A 15234-nucleotide genomic window follows, 5' to 3' on the forward strand; every position below is an offset into this window, starting at 1 on the left:
GAAAGGGGTGGTGGAGGGGGGGGTACATGGAGTGAACTTGGACTGGTGCTGATATTTTTAATAAGAAACTTCATGTAGATGCTTATTATTTATTGTCATGGAGATGCTTAAAAATTAAACTTGGAAAAATCTTTAGAAAGACAGGGGTTTTGCTACCCACTAGGGATTGGAACATGTGTTTTCAAGCACTTCCAGGAAGGAAGGAGAAAACTTGTGAAAAGATACTAACCCTGCTAGTATTTAATTTGTGATAACTGGGAGGACTTTTTCCTATCCACCCACTCTCTGATCTAACTCAAGGAATGAGACATGGGGGCCCTTAGGTGCAGGTGCTGGTATCTGTGGGTTACTGACTGACCCATATTGAAGGTGTGCTGCTGCTTGTTTCCTTGTACTTGCCAGCATGTGCTGTGCTGAGAGACTGGATTGTGTTGCTTTTGAAGGCACCTCTGATTCTCAGCATAGCTTGTTGGAACAGGAGAGTGTGAAGTGTTCTGTTGAACACAATGCTGTGTCCTGCTTTTTGCCTTTTCCTGAAGATCCAGATGTTAAGGTGTGAATTACTTTGGTTTTCATAATGACATAGTCATTGGCATACTCTTCTGAAGGTTTATGAATACAGTTTATAGTCCTGACTGCTCAATGAGTTACTGTCAACACTGCAACTGATCTGTGTTTGAAATGTGCTCCCTGCATTTCACAAAAATCTGAATCATTGTTAGTTTGCTTGTAGCTTTGTGTAAGAGAGAGACTGAGAAATTAAAAACTAGAAGAGTAAAGTTAAAATCTGTTTCCTAGGTAGACCTTTGGAGAGATGCTTTCGCTGTTTTAGGGTATAAGAAAACACATTTTTTAGCTGTAAGCACCAAGTTAGGAAGTAAGTTAGTAAGTAATTATTAGAGGAAGGACTTGGCAATTGTGCTACATGTACTTTAGGAGTTGTGTTAATTTTAAATAGCTTTGAAGGAAGGTTGGCTCTGGATGAGGAGCTGAAAAATGAGAACATATCAGTGGATGTACTTGCAGCAATCCAGGCTATTGAACACATCTTCTGACAAGGATGTGATTACAGGTTTCAGTGGGGAATAGACATGAGAGAGGAGACATCATGGTGCAATTAATTACTGATTATAACACAGCTTTTGGTGCCTTCTTTCACCACGCAGAGAGGATCTTTGCTCTGTGTGTGAACAGGCATTTATGTGTATACAAACAGGTGCCTGTGTGTATATTTATGGATACACAGCTTGCTTTTTTTTTGCCTGTGTGGCAGGAAGTAGATGGAAGTGACTGTATTTTCCCCCAGTGAAGGGTGTGCTTTTCTTTGGCATACTTAATTCTGGATATAATGGTGAATATTGTATATCTGCTCCAAAAATTGAATGAGCTTAAATTTCAAATCAGATTCTTTATACTGACTTCAAATACCTAAATGTGTACAAAGTATTGCTTTGAAACAATTGTTGTTGTGGGAGATCAGGAATTGTGCATCTGGTATTTAGTGTTATTAATAAATTACTATATAGGATCAGTGAGTATTACGCAAAAAAGTCACAACTGCATCTAGTTCTTCTCTGCATTCTCTGATGTGCAGGACTACTCACTGAAGTCTGTTTTTCAGTGTTTCTTCAATCTGTAAATTATTATTCTCTTTCCTTGTCTCAGGAGAGTTTTGTATCTATAACAGTTGAATGTTTGTCCTAGAAAATTTTAGGTAAATTATATTTCACTATATTGTCTAGTATCATTGAAATTATTCCCTTAATTTACAAATGTTTAAATGATCTAGTAACCTTTTCTCATAAAGATATATTTTCCTACGAAATGCCATCTTAGACATTCAGTAATGTAGTTCAGTTTTTTCCTTTTGTGAGGTTGTTTGCCCATCCCTCCTCACCCACTTCCACCTTTTTGAGGCAGAAGATATGAGGTATACTTAAATGAAGTATTCTGAAAGAAATGAGAGCAAAATCATCTTCTGTGGAGATACCGTGAATATCAGGTTATAAAGATTTGGATACTGCAAGAATTATTTTTTTTGTCCTACCAGCCTGAAAATAACCTGAATTTTACATGAAGATTCTATCATAGAGGGGAAAACAAATGATATGTCATGCTGTATGCTTGTAAACTGGTTTGGGTCTATAACTGTCTCAGATTTTCTGGCATCCTAGACTGTATAGTATTTTGAGACATCCTGGTCAAGACTTGAAGATAAAAGGAGATTTCCTCTGGTTTTGAAGAAAAAAATTATATTATGCCTTATGTAGAGCTGAGCAAGTCACTTTAAAGCCTAAATATTTATGGCCTTCAAACTAATTAACACTATGTAAGGTATGATCAGAAAGTTTAAGCCCTGCAGTGAGACATCATGAGTAATGATCTTCTTGCTTGACTCCTAACAACCTGATGAACAGTTGTAAAGTCAGCTCTTGAAATGAGGGACAAACTCAGTGGCAACTCATTGGAAATTAAGTTTAAGGACAGTTATCAATGGACTCAGTTCCCACTTTAGTGTTTATTTCTACCACTGCTGTTCATGTATATATTTTTATTTAATTAGTAATTTAATTTTTTAATATTATGGTTGTTGAGTTGTGCTCATGTTCTCAATTTTGCATACACTTTCTTTAAAATGGCCTCAACATGGTGAAGACAGCTGGCACCTGTCAGTAGCATGCTCTTGATTCCAATAATTACCTAACATTAGTGCTATACAGAGAGGAAGCAACTTGTGCAGAAGTCAATTATTTCAAATGAACATATGGGTTTAAAAGTTAATTTTGTTTTGGCAGATGTGAAAGTCTTAATTGATAGTAATATCCAGTCTATTTTCTCCCAGTGACCTGCTAGTATCATACAGTGAAGTATCCTTTCACTTTTTAGAATAGTTTGGGGTGAGCTGTCTGGTTTCTGGCTCTTCAGGGTCTATTTTCTTCCTTTTAAAAAATAAAAGAATCATGGAATTGTTTCAGTTGGAAGAGACCTCCAAGATCATTGAGTCCAATCTTTGAGTGCCACCATGAGGTGGCAAAGGCTCACCGGGGGGGGACAATCAAGGGGATTTTGCAGGACTGATCTCTTCAGAACTGGGAATCCAAGCAAGACCTCGTGGTGTTCTCCCCAGTCATGGCTGCTGGAGCTGCCCAGTGGGAGGCAGCAAGCACTGGCTCCTTCTGGTTCCAAACTTCTGACACCTAAGTGTAATCTTCTGCTACCTCTCCATTGCAACAAGAAGAAAAGAAAACCAGTGCTTCTCCTTGGAACTCTACACCCTTTACTATTATTTGGATTATGATTTTTGTTTTTAATTATATTTTGTGGTAGCTAATTAGCTACTTATAGTTGCTAGGCTTTTTCCATTAACAACTTTGGACCCTGACAATATCAACAAGTGCTGAACTTCTTGTTTGTGACTGATTTCAACTGGTTGATCCATTAGTTAAGGATTACTGCACAGGCAATACTTAAACTTGGTTTCTTAGTTGTTCCTTTGCTGTAAAATATTGCAGGAGGAAGCTAAAATTTTATGCCTGATTTGAAGTACTTTTAGATTTCTTTCAATGTTGGCAGGAGTTTTGAGCTTTTGCAGAAAACTTCTTTATCAAAAAATGCAATTAAAATGCTCATGTTAAATGTAGAATTTCTCGCTCTCCTCCTAGCTGTTCCTTCAAGCCTATGAATTCAGAAGGGAGTGAGGGACTTTGACTAAAGTAATTTATAGAAAGGTATTGGTGAATCATGGTTTTGCTTCAGTGTTGTCGAAGGGAGAAGAGGAAAAATATATAGTTCTGCCATTTTAATGTTTTGTACACTAAAAATCTAGGTACACAAAATTTTGATTAAAAATATGACTGCAGAGGATGTTTAATAACACTTAATTCCTAATAAGAACAGGAAAAGGGGAAAGATTCTGTATCGTATGGTGTTATGTCAATGTAATTTTATTCAAAGTTTTCATCAGTATTTATAGAAATAATTATTGAACTGAATTGATAGGCCAGGAATTAGGCTACTTTTTCATACTTTGGCTCTTTCAAAACCAGTGGCACGGACACTGAGGCTTGTCCTGTTTTTCAGTCTCACTGTCCGATGCCACTTACAAGATGTCTGGAGGCCCCCTGTTAATCCTTATTTTATTTCAAGTTGCTACAGTGTTCATATCTGTCAGTGTGAATCTTTCCCTTACATTACTGAAAACTGCCTGCTCTCAACCTGGTGAATTCTTGCTTTTCTTGGTGTCTAATTGTGAGCAAGCACTTGCCTTCTCTTTAAATCACTTTTCAGAACTCCGTTGGCACTGGCTGTGTTTTGTTGTGGTGTTTGGTGTTTTGTTGTTTTTATTTTTCTATCCTGAAGCATTCACACAGAGATGACAAAAAGTTTTAAAAGTATGTGACTCAAGTATCTAAACACTTGCCTTTACTTCATACATGTTGAGAATAAAGGAACACAAGCCTGTGTTAAGTTAGGTGTTTTTAAATTTATAAACAGAATCTTAAAATTCACAAGGCAGTGTTGTTTGGAGTTCTTTTTCTTAAAAGCAGGAACGTTCCACTAAATGCATTTATGGGTAAGGTATGCTGAGTTCCTGATGTGGATGTTGCATAATGATGACAATAGTACAAAAGTTAGGCTGATGCTTTCATTTTGTGGGATTTAGAATTAATATAATGAAAAAAAACCCCTTAGTTAAGTAAGTAAACTTATAGCATCCAAAACCTTGATGCCTGCATCTCTGGGGCTTACAGTCCTACTCAATGGTACAGAACTGGGTTTCAATTCAGATAACACTGAATAATTTAAAAGATTCAGACCCATACAGTAATGAAATAAACATTACAATTACACTTTGTGAGTGTAATTATAAAAAATATGTTTTCCAATCTAATACTGGCCTTTCAGATGATGGTTCCCTGCAGTAAATCCCTGCACTCTTGGAAAATTTTGGCTTGTTATGAGAGGTGAGGTTTCAACCTCAGTGTACTTTCTTGTGAGTACCTGACAGTTCTGAGTAGGTTACAGTTTATTCTCATGGCTGTTGCTTCTCCATTGGATTCATGACAGTAGGCTTTGGCGTTTTTTATTTAGTTATTTCATTTTTCATGTCTGCTGGTGAGTTACCTGTGGAGCTTCCAGCATTTTTCTGCCCTGATACACAGGGTATATTTCCATTATTTTTCTGGAACAAGAGTTGTAGGAGCAGCTAGTCTTTGTAAAGCTGGCCTACAAGTATACTAATTTCCTGGAGTCTTTGCATAGTCTGTACAAGAAGTATTTTGTATAGTCTTTGAAAAGTAGAGAGGTATTCTATATAACAAGATAATTTATGCTTCTCCTAAAATGTAGCAGCTTAAGAACCAGGAGGACAAAGAATTTTTCACAACAGAAACTGATGTCATCTCCATGCTCTGCTAGCTTCATTTAGTTAACCTGAAAAAGCTACAGCTCTTGAGGAGAATATCTCAAACCCAAAATATTTGCATATCATGTATTGAAATAAAAATCCATTAACCTCTCAGTAAAGAATTAATTTACTTAAAATTCATTTTAATTACATGTTATAAAAGCTTGTAGAAGTGTTATGGCATAGTCCTCTGGTTTTAAGTATTAATTAACATAGTCCATTAAAGGAAGTGGAAATCTTGGGTTAGTTTCTCTCTGGAACTTCAACAGTGTGGCCAGAAAAAGAACCTAAAATACTTTTCTACAAAACACTACACACTTGGACCTCTCTACGTGGGGAAAAAAATCCCAAGCAAACCTGCTTGTGAGTTTATAACTTCAAATTTCAAAATTTCAAGGCATTGTAACAAACAGCCATAATTATGGTATGGGGTCTAACCCTACCTGGCAACTGAGCACCACACTGCTGCTCATGCACTCCTGTCCCTGCAGTGAGATGGAGGGGTAGAATTGCAGGGGAAAAAGTCAGAAAATATGTGGATTGAGATAACAGTGGTGTAATAATTTGGGGAGGAAAAAACCCAAACCAGTAACTAAGAGGAGAGGAAAATAAAGCCTGTGAAAGAACAAATGATGCAAAAGGAAAAGAATTGCTTGCTGCCAAACAGTGGATGGCCAGCCAGTCTCTGAGCATTGTTAGCCCCAGCCAACATCCACACACGCCCTCACTCACTGGGTTTTCATGCTGAGCATGGTGCTATGCACTGTGGACTATCCCTTTGGACAGCTGGGGTCAGCTGTCCTGGCTGTGTCCCCTCTGGCTCCCTGTGCACCCCTGGCCTGCTCACTGCTGGGGTGCTGTTGAAACAGAAGAGGCCTTGATGCTGTGTGAGCCCTGCTCAGCAGTAACAGAAACATCCCTGTGTTATCAGCACTGCTTCCAGCATGAATCCAGAACAGTCCTCTACCAGCTACTATCTAGAAATGTAGCTCAATCCCAGCCAAAACCAGTGTACAGTATGTTATCAGGGGTTCACTATAAAAAAAAAGCAGTTATAAATAAGGTAAAATTGTTGACGACTGCAAAAAAGAACAAGGAATTAGACTGTACTACTTGAACTATTGTGAAGGAATGCTGTTGATAGCCTAGGTGCTTGGACATTTTGAAAGAAATTCAGGATCAAGTTCAGGATTCTTCCAGTTGGGTATATAGATCTGCTGCAGTTTTCTACAGAGGCAAGATGGATTGCTCATTTGAAACCTACTTATCCTTAGTGAAGACTGCTAAAATATAGATGCTGAACTGAAAGATGACTCTCTGTTTTCTAATCTCAAAATACCCTGAAGTGCTTTTGAATCACAAAAGAGAAGGTTAACACAATGATATATTTTCTTTCTCTTGGAAAATACCTTCATGTGCCAAGGTGACTTGGAGATCTGTAAGAGCTGTCACCATGTGTTCTTTGATCCAGTCTTTTCATATGTACAGTTCATGTGGAGGAAGTGTACTGGCCTGGCATGTCACTGCAGTGAGCAGGTGTGTGTCTCATTTCTAAAGGAAAAAACCTTTCAGTCTTAAGAAAATATTCAGTTTAAAAACTCAACTTTTCCATTCTTTTAAAGGTTCTTTCTTTTTCATAAATATTTTGTCATTGTTTTTTTCTCAACCAATAGCATCTCTTCTTCAGTTGATTACAGCAGCTTGCAATACTATGCAAAGCAGCAAAAGATATTTGCTTAAAGATTGAAAAAGTGGTTCTGCATTTGAGAGCTTATGTGGTATAGTCCCACAGTCCCACGATGGGATGTGATGTGAATGACAGTCATGGAAATTGATTTGTGGCTTTGCTTACAAAGCATCTCTTCTCATGCAGGTGTGCCGTTGGCACACAATTGGAGGGCTTTCTGGCTTTTCAGAATATTGCCTTTTGATCTCTTTCCATTTGGTATTGGCTTTAGAGAAAGGTTGGCAGTGGTTGTAGTCTATGTGAATTGTGACAGAGTTCTTTATAATTGGTAACTTTATATGAAGTCTTACAGATGTGGAAGCATTGATGAGTGTTTTCAATTTTCCTGATTTATGGCAGACTTGAGGGGGGAGATAGGTATTTGGGGAGAAATTTGAGCCAGGGACATTGAAGCTTACTCTACTCTACTTTAAAAACCTTAAATTTACTTTAGAAATAATTTGCAGAATGATAGTTTGGCTGAATCATTGAAAGGTGAAACTTCATTGGTCTTGATTTTGTGCATTTGCAAGACTGTACATTTGCATGACCCTAAAGGGACTATTTCTTTTTCATTTTGTGAACTAGATGGGTATGAATTTTTTTTACTTCCTCAAAATTTTTTTTTTCATTCATTAGGTGTGGAAGAAGTGCATGTGAGTTTGATGGGAAGAGTGTAGGTTGTTATTCTTGTGATGGTGGTAGTAGTAAAAAATAGTAGTGATGGTTTTCAGCGTTTGAGTACATAAGAGGATGATCAGACAACTGAGGACACTGGTATTCTGCAAAAACATATTGTGTGGTATCAGTTTCCGTGAAGGGTAAAAGCAACATTGAAAACATGTCAGCATTTCCTGGCACTTGTTTGAAGTCACTGAAGCATTTGAGCAGTAGGCAAGAGGGTGTATCATGAGGGGAGAGTGTAGACACAGTAGTGTGGAATTAGGTTGAGAAATATTTAGAGGTACTTTGGAATCATATTGGTTGGTTTCAACAGATACAATTTCCACATGTAATTCCCAGAGAAATAACATGTTCCCGTGGCATCTAAAGGTTTGTTGGGGATTTTTCGAGGGCAAGTTGTTGAAAAGCCCAGGCTCTGCTTCCAGAGATGAGTGGCTGTATTAGTGGTTTGGTGGTCTGTCAGGTAGCTAATCTTTTTAATAATCTTGATAAATTTAGAGAAATTTTAAAAACAAGCAGCAGTGTCAGTGGCTCCCCTGTGACTAAAATGAGTTTGGATTTGCATTCTGGTAACTGGAGAAACTGGAAAGCAGCTTTGTGCTGTGGGTATTCCTTCTCCTGCCTGTATTCCTTCTCCTTTTTGACAGTGGTCAAAAGTGGATGCCTAATGCAGACCTAAGGCAGGGTTGATATACACATATAACAGATTTGTTCTCAGCCTCCAGCTGTTGAGGAACTTTTTGGGCCACTGTTAGTTTCTGTGTGTTTAGAATCCACACAACAGATTTCTGTGAACACAGAAAAGAAAGTTCTTCTTTCTGTTGCTTCCCTGTCTGGTCTTAAGGCAGAATAACTTCAGCACCACTTTGTGTGTGCCTGGCTTATGTCACTTTCAGTCATTCCTAACAAACAGCTGCAAACAGTATTTGTATCAGTGAAGGTGATTAAATGTGTAATGCAAAAATGTAATTTAGTTTTCTGTGATTCTGATTATCACCTGCTTTCTTAAGGCTTTGAAAATTCCTTTAGCAGTTCATGCCTGTTGTCCTTTTGTGGCAATGCATCATCTAGATTTCCAGCTCCAAGTAGGAGATGTTTTCTCTCTTCTGTGTCAGGGTGGTTAACATTGTGTGTATTAGAATATCAGCCACTTACAGATGTCAGCTTAAACTGCTATAACTTGTTCATCTGTGTCTGCACATAAATAGGAAATTGACTGTAAAATGAGTTGGCTAAATGGAGTCACTGGGTGAGAGTGGCTTCTGAAAGTCCTGGTGGGGGTGAACTGTTCAAGGGCTTTTGGGTCAGACGTGTCCCCTAAATGGAAAGTGTAAAAATTTTGTTATGAAAGTGTAAAAGGTAGCTGAAGTTAGCAAGAATTCATGGCTTGTGAAATGCTTTTGCTCTTTAGCTGAAGAATAATATAAAAGGTTAATTAAATAAAATTGGAGAACTTTTTGTCTTACTAAATTCATATTTTCCTGGGCTCCATCCATGCTATGTATATGTAGAATACACTACAAAATGGATGGAGTATATGGATGGAACACACTAAAAGATGGATCATCAAGAGTGGAGCAGGAGAAGAAAAGCATTTTAGCTTAAATTCAGAACGCTTTATTCATTTTTTGTGTCTGAGATGGTTGAATTATTATTCAAAGCTGCCTTGGCAGCTTCAGAGTTGGAGTTTTCAGATGGTATTTCTGGATATCCTGTCATACCATGACTTGAGTGACTTTAACATCTTTGGTGGTTGACATAAGGTAGAACTGTATCTTGCTGCAAACAGCTAGGTGGTTTAAATTGCTTTCAGAGCAAGATATATATTTATTATATATATATATATATATATATATATGCACACACATGTATTTTAACATTGTATTTTAAATACTTAGCTATTGTATTTTAAATACTAAACAGCTTAGTGATACATTAAAAAATAATACATTTTTTATTAAGTAAACTTTTGTATTTGTACAGTATGAAACGTGGCTGGGATCCCAACCTGTTTAGCATTTCCAAAGTGTGACTGTTTGTTTTCATGGTATTTATAAAACTGCATAAGCTTAGCAGGGAACTCATGCTAAGCTGCTGGGTATTTCACAGAATATTAGTTAACAAACATCTTAAATATTACATAGAAAGTGAGCCATAGGTTATTTCTGCAATTACTTCGTGACTCTTTGGTGACAGCTGAAACTAAAAGCAAAACTTCTGGTCTTTAACCATTGCTGCAGCTTTTGTGCTTGTTTAGCTGCAGCATAAATTACATATTCTGAGCTCCATAGGTTAATGATGAACTGAGTTCCCTCTGACAACCTGTCCTGCTGTTTTACGTGGATGATGCATGATTTAATGATTGTTTCTGTTAACATGTTGGCATTTCTTCTAGTTAATGTCATGTTTCAGTGAGCCAGGTGTTAAAGTACCATTAGGCTGCATATAGCAAACACCAGTAGCAGATTAGTAACTTTTGAATGTAATTACTGTGGTCTAAGTGTGTTAGCATTCAAAATGATTAGGAGGGAGTTCTGCATGTGAAGTGTGATTTAGCAGAGGGATTATGTTGGTAAGTTTTACTTCTGCTGTAACTAACAGAAAACCAGTCAGCACCGTGTGGTAGTATTAACGCTGAAATGCTCCATCTAGATGCTACTAAAAAGCTTCAAGGAAATACTGATTAGGCTAGGTTCACAAATTTTTGGTGGTGATTTTTATATATCAAGACTATGCTTTGGCAAAATGAAGGAAAAAAAAAGGTAGAAGTAGGTTCAAGTGAAAATTTAGTTACTCAATACAACAAAGTTTGGAAAGAGACCAAAAATTCAGCCACTCTTTCATGCATATCATGTCTTTAAGACTTTCCTCTGTGTGATTCAGAATAATACTTGGTGCTTTCTCATTTTAGGAGCTGGGTTTGTTTTTGTGGTTTTTTTTTTTTTTTTAGTTTAAATCACAAATTCTAAGGGGTTTTTTAATGCTTTCATTTGTGTACTGAATTTAAGATTTAATCTAAGAAGTACATTTTGAGACCACTTCTGCTAAACAATTTGCTCTATTCTATGTGTATTTTGAAATGCTTGCTCAACACTAATTTATTCCTAAAAAATTATTAAAGTGCTAGCAGCTAAATTTTTATTAAAAGAAGTTAAATTTTTATTAAAAGAAGTTAAATAAAAATTTTAATTAATCTGTTCCTAGTGAGTAAAATTTTCCCCAATGCAGTTTGTCCAAAGTGCTTATAATGAAACCAGGCAGAGAGGTGACTCAGCTTTCCTTTCATTTCTAGTAGTGATTACATTTCTGTCAGACCTCAAATGGTCCCTGAGATTTCTTTTTTTATCTCACAGCTTCCACCGCTGTTAGCAGTAGTGACTAGTGACTAATTGCTTGCATTTCGAGGACTGGGTTGTGCAACTCTCTTTAAAACAACTCTTAGTGAGACAAAAGAAGCGCTGATGGCCTGTTTACAGCAGTGTGGGTGCTGCTGATGATTGGGAGGGACGTTGGTGTTAAAGCAGAAGTTGTGATTGGGTTTGTCCCTCTTGAGCCGGGCCTGGGGTAGGCTGTGTGACAATCACTTCACTCAAAGCTCGGAAGGAGGTGCCCACAACCTGCAGAACGCGGCGTTTGACCTTGGCTGGTGCCCACCAGAGTCCTGTCATGTGCCACATAAAGCTTTGGTGTTGTGTCTGCTTGGGATGCTAGACAGTGAAAAGTTTGGAGTCTTCATCTCCTGGCTGGCTCAAGTCCTTTTGAGGTTTTGATTGTTTGTTTGGGGTTTTTAAATTGTTGGTTTGGTTAGTTGGGGTTTTTTTGTTGTTTGGAGGGGGGGAGGGTGCTTGTTTTGGTTTTTAAATAGGAAATAAAGCAGCTTTGAAAAGGGACTATGGAATGAGTAGGAAAAGGTGGCGATAGCAGCTCTCTGAAGTTGCATTAGTGCATTTCTTTGTACTGATGAAGACAAGAAGACTGTTTAAAATGAAAAGCTTTTCATAATAAGTAAAGGATTTCTCACAAATACCTGAGAAAATGCTTGGTTTCTCTTAAGCTCAGTTCATCTTTGGTGGACTAGGATAGCTAATGCAAGAGTTGAATCTTGTTAGGAAAATCTTAGGAATGGGGATTCAGGAAAGATGAGGCTTTTGCCCTTGAAACTTTCTGACCCCTCAGAGTGTTGCTGACTTTATCTAGGAGATAAGGTTTACTCATTAATCAAATCCATTAGGGTCTCATTGAAGATATTTTTAGAAAGAGTAGTATGAAACTGTAGTAACAGGTGTTGCACTTCTGGACAGAAAAATATAATAGTTTATTACATTGAAGCTCATGATAAATTTCATTTTCTAAAAGTTAAGTATTGAGTGTCTAATACTGAATAGATTTTCTTAAATAAAATAGATTGTCTTTCATTAGTTAAAACACTCAATATATTAATTTGTGTTGAAATTTGGATATTCACAAGTACCTGGATATTTAGAGAAAAAGGCTTTGGAATAATAAAATACAGAGTTCAACAACTGGCAGATCCTTTAAAAAAAAAAAAGTTTTCTATTGAATTCCTCCCCTGCTGTTTCAGGGTCTATTTCTGGTTCCTGCTTCCAGCTGCCAGAATCTTGAATCTTTCTCCATTGCTTGCCAGGAGAAACAGGTGTGGAGTGTGCTTCCTTTGATCCCTCCTCTTGGAATCAATGGCTCCCTCTGCAGTCCTCTCAAGAGAAGCTAAAGTGTTTCAGATCCTCTGCCATTCCACGTTTTCTCCTTTCCTTGGGAGCAGTACAAGAGATCAGGAGCTCTGTCCCAGCTCCACCTTCCATTCTTTTTCTACGTGTTGAGGACAACTGTGTTTCCTCAATATGGACGTGAGTCAAGAGAGACTCAAGGCTTAGAGAGCAGCACCTTTTCCAAATGCTGCCGTGAGCCAGAGCTGCTGAGGCTGCTGGATGCTGTGGATGGCTGGAACTTAACAAGAGTTCTGGGCTCCAGTTTTCTTTAAAAAAAGACTCAAAGTGTGCTGAAGAGGATGGGGTGATGACAGAATGAAGGGAAACTGAGAGACTTGTGGGGAAGAAATGTGCATAGGAATTGTATAAGGACTGTGGGTGGAGGAGAAAAGGAAGTGTGTTCTCAGCTAACTGTGGCTCTTATGTGCTGTTCCTCTCTTCAGTTCATCCTCAGATAGTCCCTTAATCAAAAACTTGAAGTACCACATTCTCGTTCTTTCTGTGGTATGATGTCATTACTGTCAGTGGGAAAATAAGACCTAAGCATTTGAATTTTGAAGTATTTTTTTAATCTTTAATTAATAGATAGCTGGGCCTAAGAACAAACTTTATGAATATGTAAGCAATGCTTTTTGAATTTTATTGGAATTTTACTTGCTCAGAAATTGTTTTCAGAAGGCTCTTTGTCAGACATATATCTTTGAATTGAGATTAACTACCCAATAAAGTGACTTTTAAATGTTGCAGGAAGATGTAAATGGGTATTACTTTATGAGCTTATTCTAGAAATTTTAGACCATTAAATAAGCTGTGTATCACTTTCTAGCAAAAATTTTAAAACCTGTAGAATTCCAAGTGCAAAACAGAGATCACTGATCATCAAGTTGTTTAACATATGCAGGCAAACAAAAGAAAGTTAGAATCAAGGTTCTACAAATAGAGAAAGGCAGAAATTGCTGCACTGGATCAGGCCTGTTGAGTGATCTTTATAAATATCTTCTTTCACTTTGTAAAAGCAATGTCATTGCTAGAAACAGAAAAGCTTATGCTGCTATTGTTTCTAATCCTCTAATACACAGATAAATCTTTGTACATATAGGTACATAAACCATAAAACCTGCAAAGACTTGTGAAATTCAGTGTTGCAATTTGTTCAAGAACTATTTTTTTGTCTGCTTAGTAATACATTTTCTCTGTGCATCCTCTTACAGGTGCTCTTTTGAGAGTGAGTAGGGTTTTATTTACATTGTAATAGCAAAGGGGTGATGTTTCTTACAATACTGTCATGCTGCTTTTTTTTTGTGTATGCCTCAGTGCTGTGTGATCTTGCATTGAGGGAGATTTGCCGGCCAAATGTTGGATTTTATTTATATGAAATGTCCCCTTTGCCTACACCGTTCTCTACTCTGAGCTCTCGTGTTTTTGGAGTGTTATGGAGTGTTGGAGTTTTCATTGTCTCTACTCATAGACACTATTATAAAAGAGGGCATACTATAGATCTGCTGCAGACGTTTCAGTGTTTCTTTCTTCAGCATAACTTATTTTTTCTTGGTGGTTGTTTTATTTTGTTGGCATTTTTTTGATTATGCAACTTTTAAAGATATTTTTCTTAGACTTTTCCAGATGGAAGTACAAGTTCTTACTGGGTTGGGAATTCAGTAGGTTTTTCTCATGGATGTTGTCTCTCAATATTAAACTGAATCTGTTCCTGGGTTCACAGGATTGCTGGGAAATTCAGGTTCAAAGAGACATTCCAGGTTTCAGTCTGACTCCTGCTCAAAGCAGGGTCACCTGTGAGGTCAGAACCTGTTGTGAGGGATTTTGCCTAGTCAGTCCATGAAAAACCTGAAGCAAGGAGACTGCAAAACTACTTTAGGCTATCTGTTCCAGTCCTTGACTGTCCTCATGGTGAAAATAAGTTACCGTGTGTCCATTCTGGACTTCCCTAGTTTGAGTGTGTCTTGTCCTGTCACAGGTACTGCTCTGGTGAGCCTGACTGCTCGCTGGCCACCATGTAGGTACAGACACTGGAAGGTCTGCACAAAGCTATCTCTTCTCCAGGCTGAACCAGCCCAGTTCCCTCTGCCTTTACTCACAGGACAAGTGCTCTGGCTCCTTGAGCATCTTGGTGGCTCCTGCATCCACCTTCTGGGTGTACTTCTTGTATTGTGGGGGCCCAAAGGGAGGGGCTTTAGACCAAGTCTGGAACAATAAGCTCTGAGTAGAGGTGGCAATCAGTTCCCTCATCTACTGGCAAGGCTCTACCTTAATCAAGCCTGGGATGCTGGTGACCTTTCCTGACAAGGCTCACTGCTGGCACATGATCACATGCTTTGTGCCAAGACCTTTTCTGTGGAGCTGCTCCCCAGCCGCTCATCAGCCTGGATTGTTGCCAGGGCCTCTCAGGTGCCAGTGTTTTGTGTTTGTCCTGTCTGAATTCATACAAATCCTGAAGGGACCACTCCTCCAGGCTGTCTAGATCCATCTGAGTGGCAGCCCTGTCTTTAGACTTGTTGATTGATCCTCTTCACCTCTGCTAAAGTTTATCTTAAAATTCTGGCTAGAAAATGCCTTACTGGCCCTGCAAGGCATTGGCAAAAATATTTAATGGACTTATCCTAGACTCCTGCAGCACTTCACTTGATACCATCCTCAGGCAGCATACAGCACTTTGTCCTCTGAGCCTGACC

At 38.1% G+C, this 15234-nt stretch overlaps 1 protein-coding gene across 7 annotated transcripts in view; it reads left to right on the top strand.

The window, feature by feature from the left end:
- The window catches only part of TNRC6B (trinucleotide repeat containing adaptor 6B), a 128017-nt gene that overhangs the window by 17434 nt on the left and 95349 nt on the right, over positions 1–15234 (top strand). The window lies entirely within an intron of this gene.

Source organism: Zonotrichia albicollis, chromosome 4, assembly GCF_047830755.1.
Source record: "Zonotrichia albicollis isolate bZonAlb1 chromosome 4, bZonAlb1.hap1, whole genome shotgun sequence".
In the NCBI taxonomy this organism is placed as follows: Eukaryota; Metazoa; Chordata; class Aves; order Passeriformes; family Passerellidae; genus Zonotrichia; species Zonotrichia albicollis.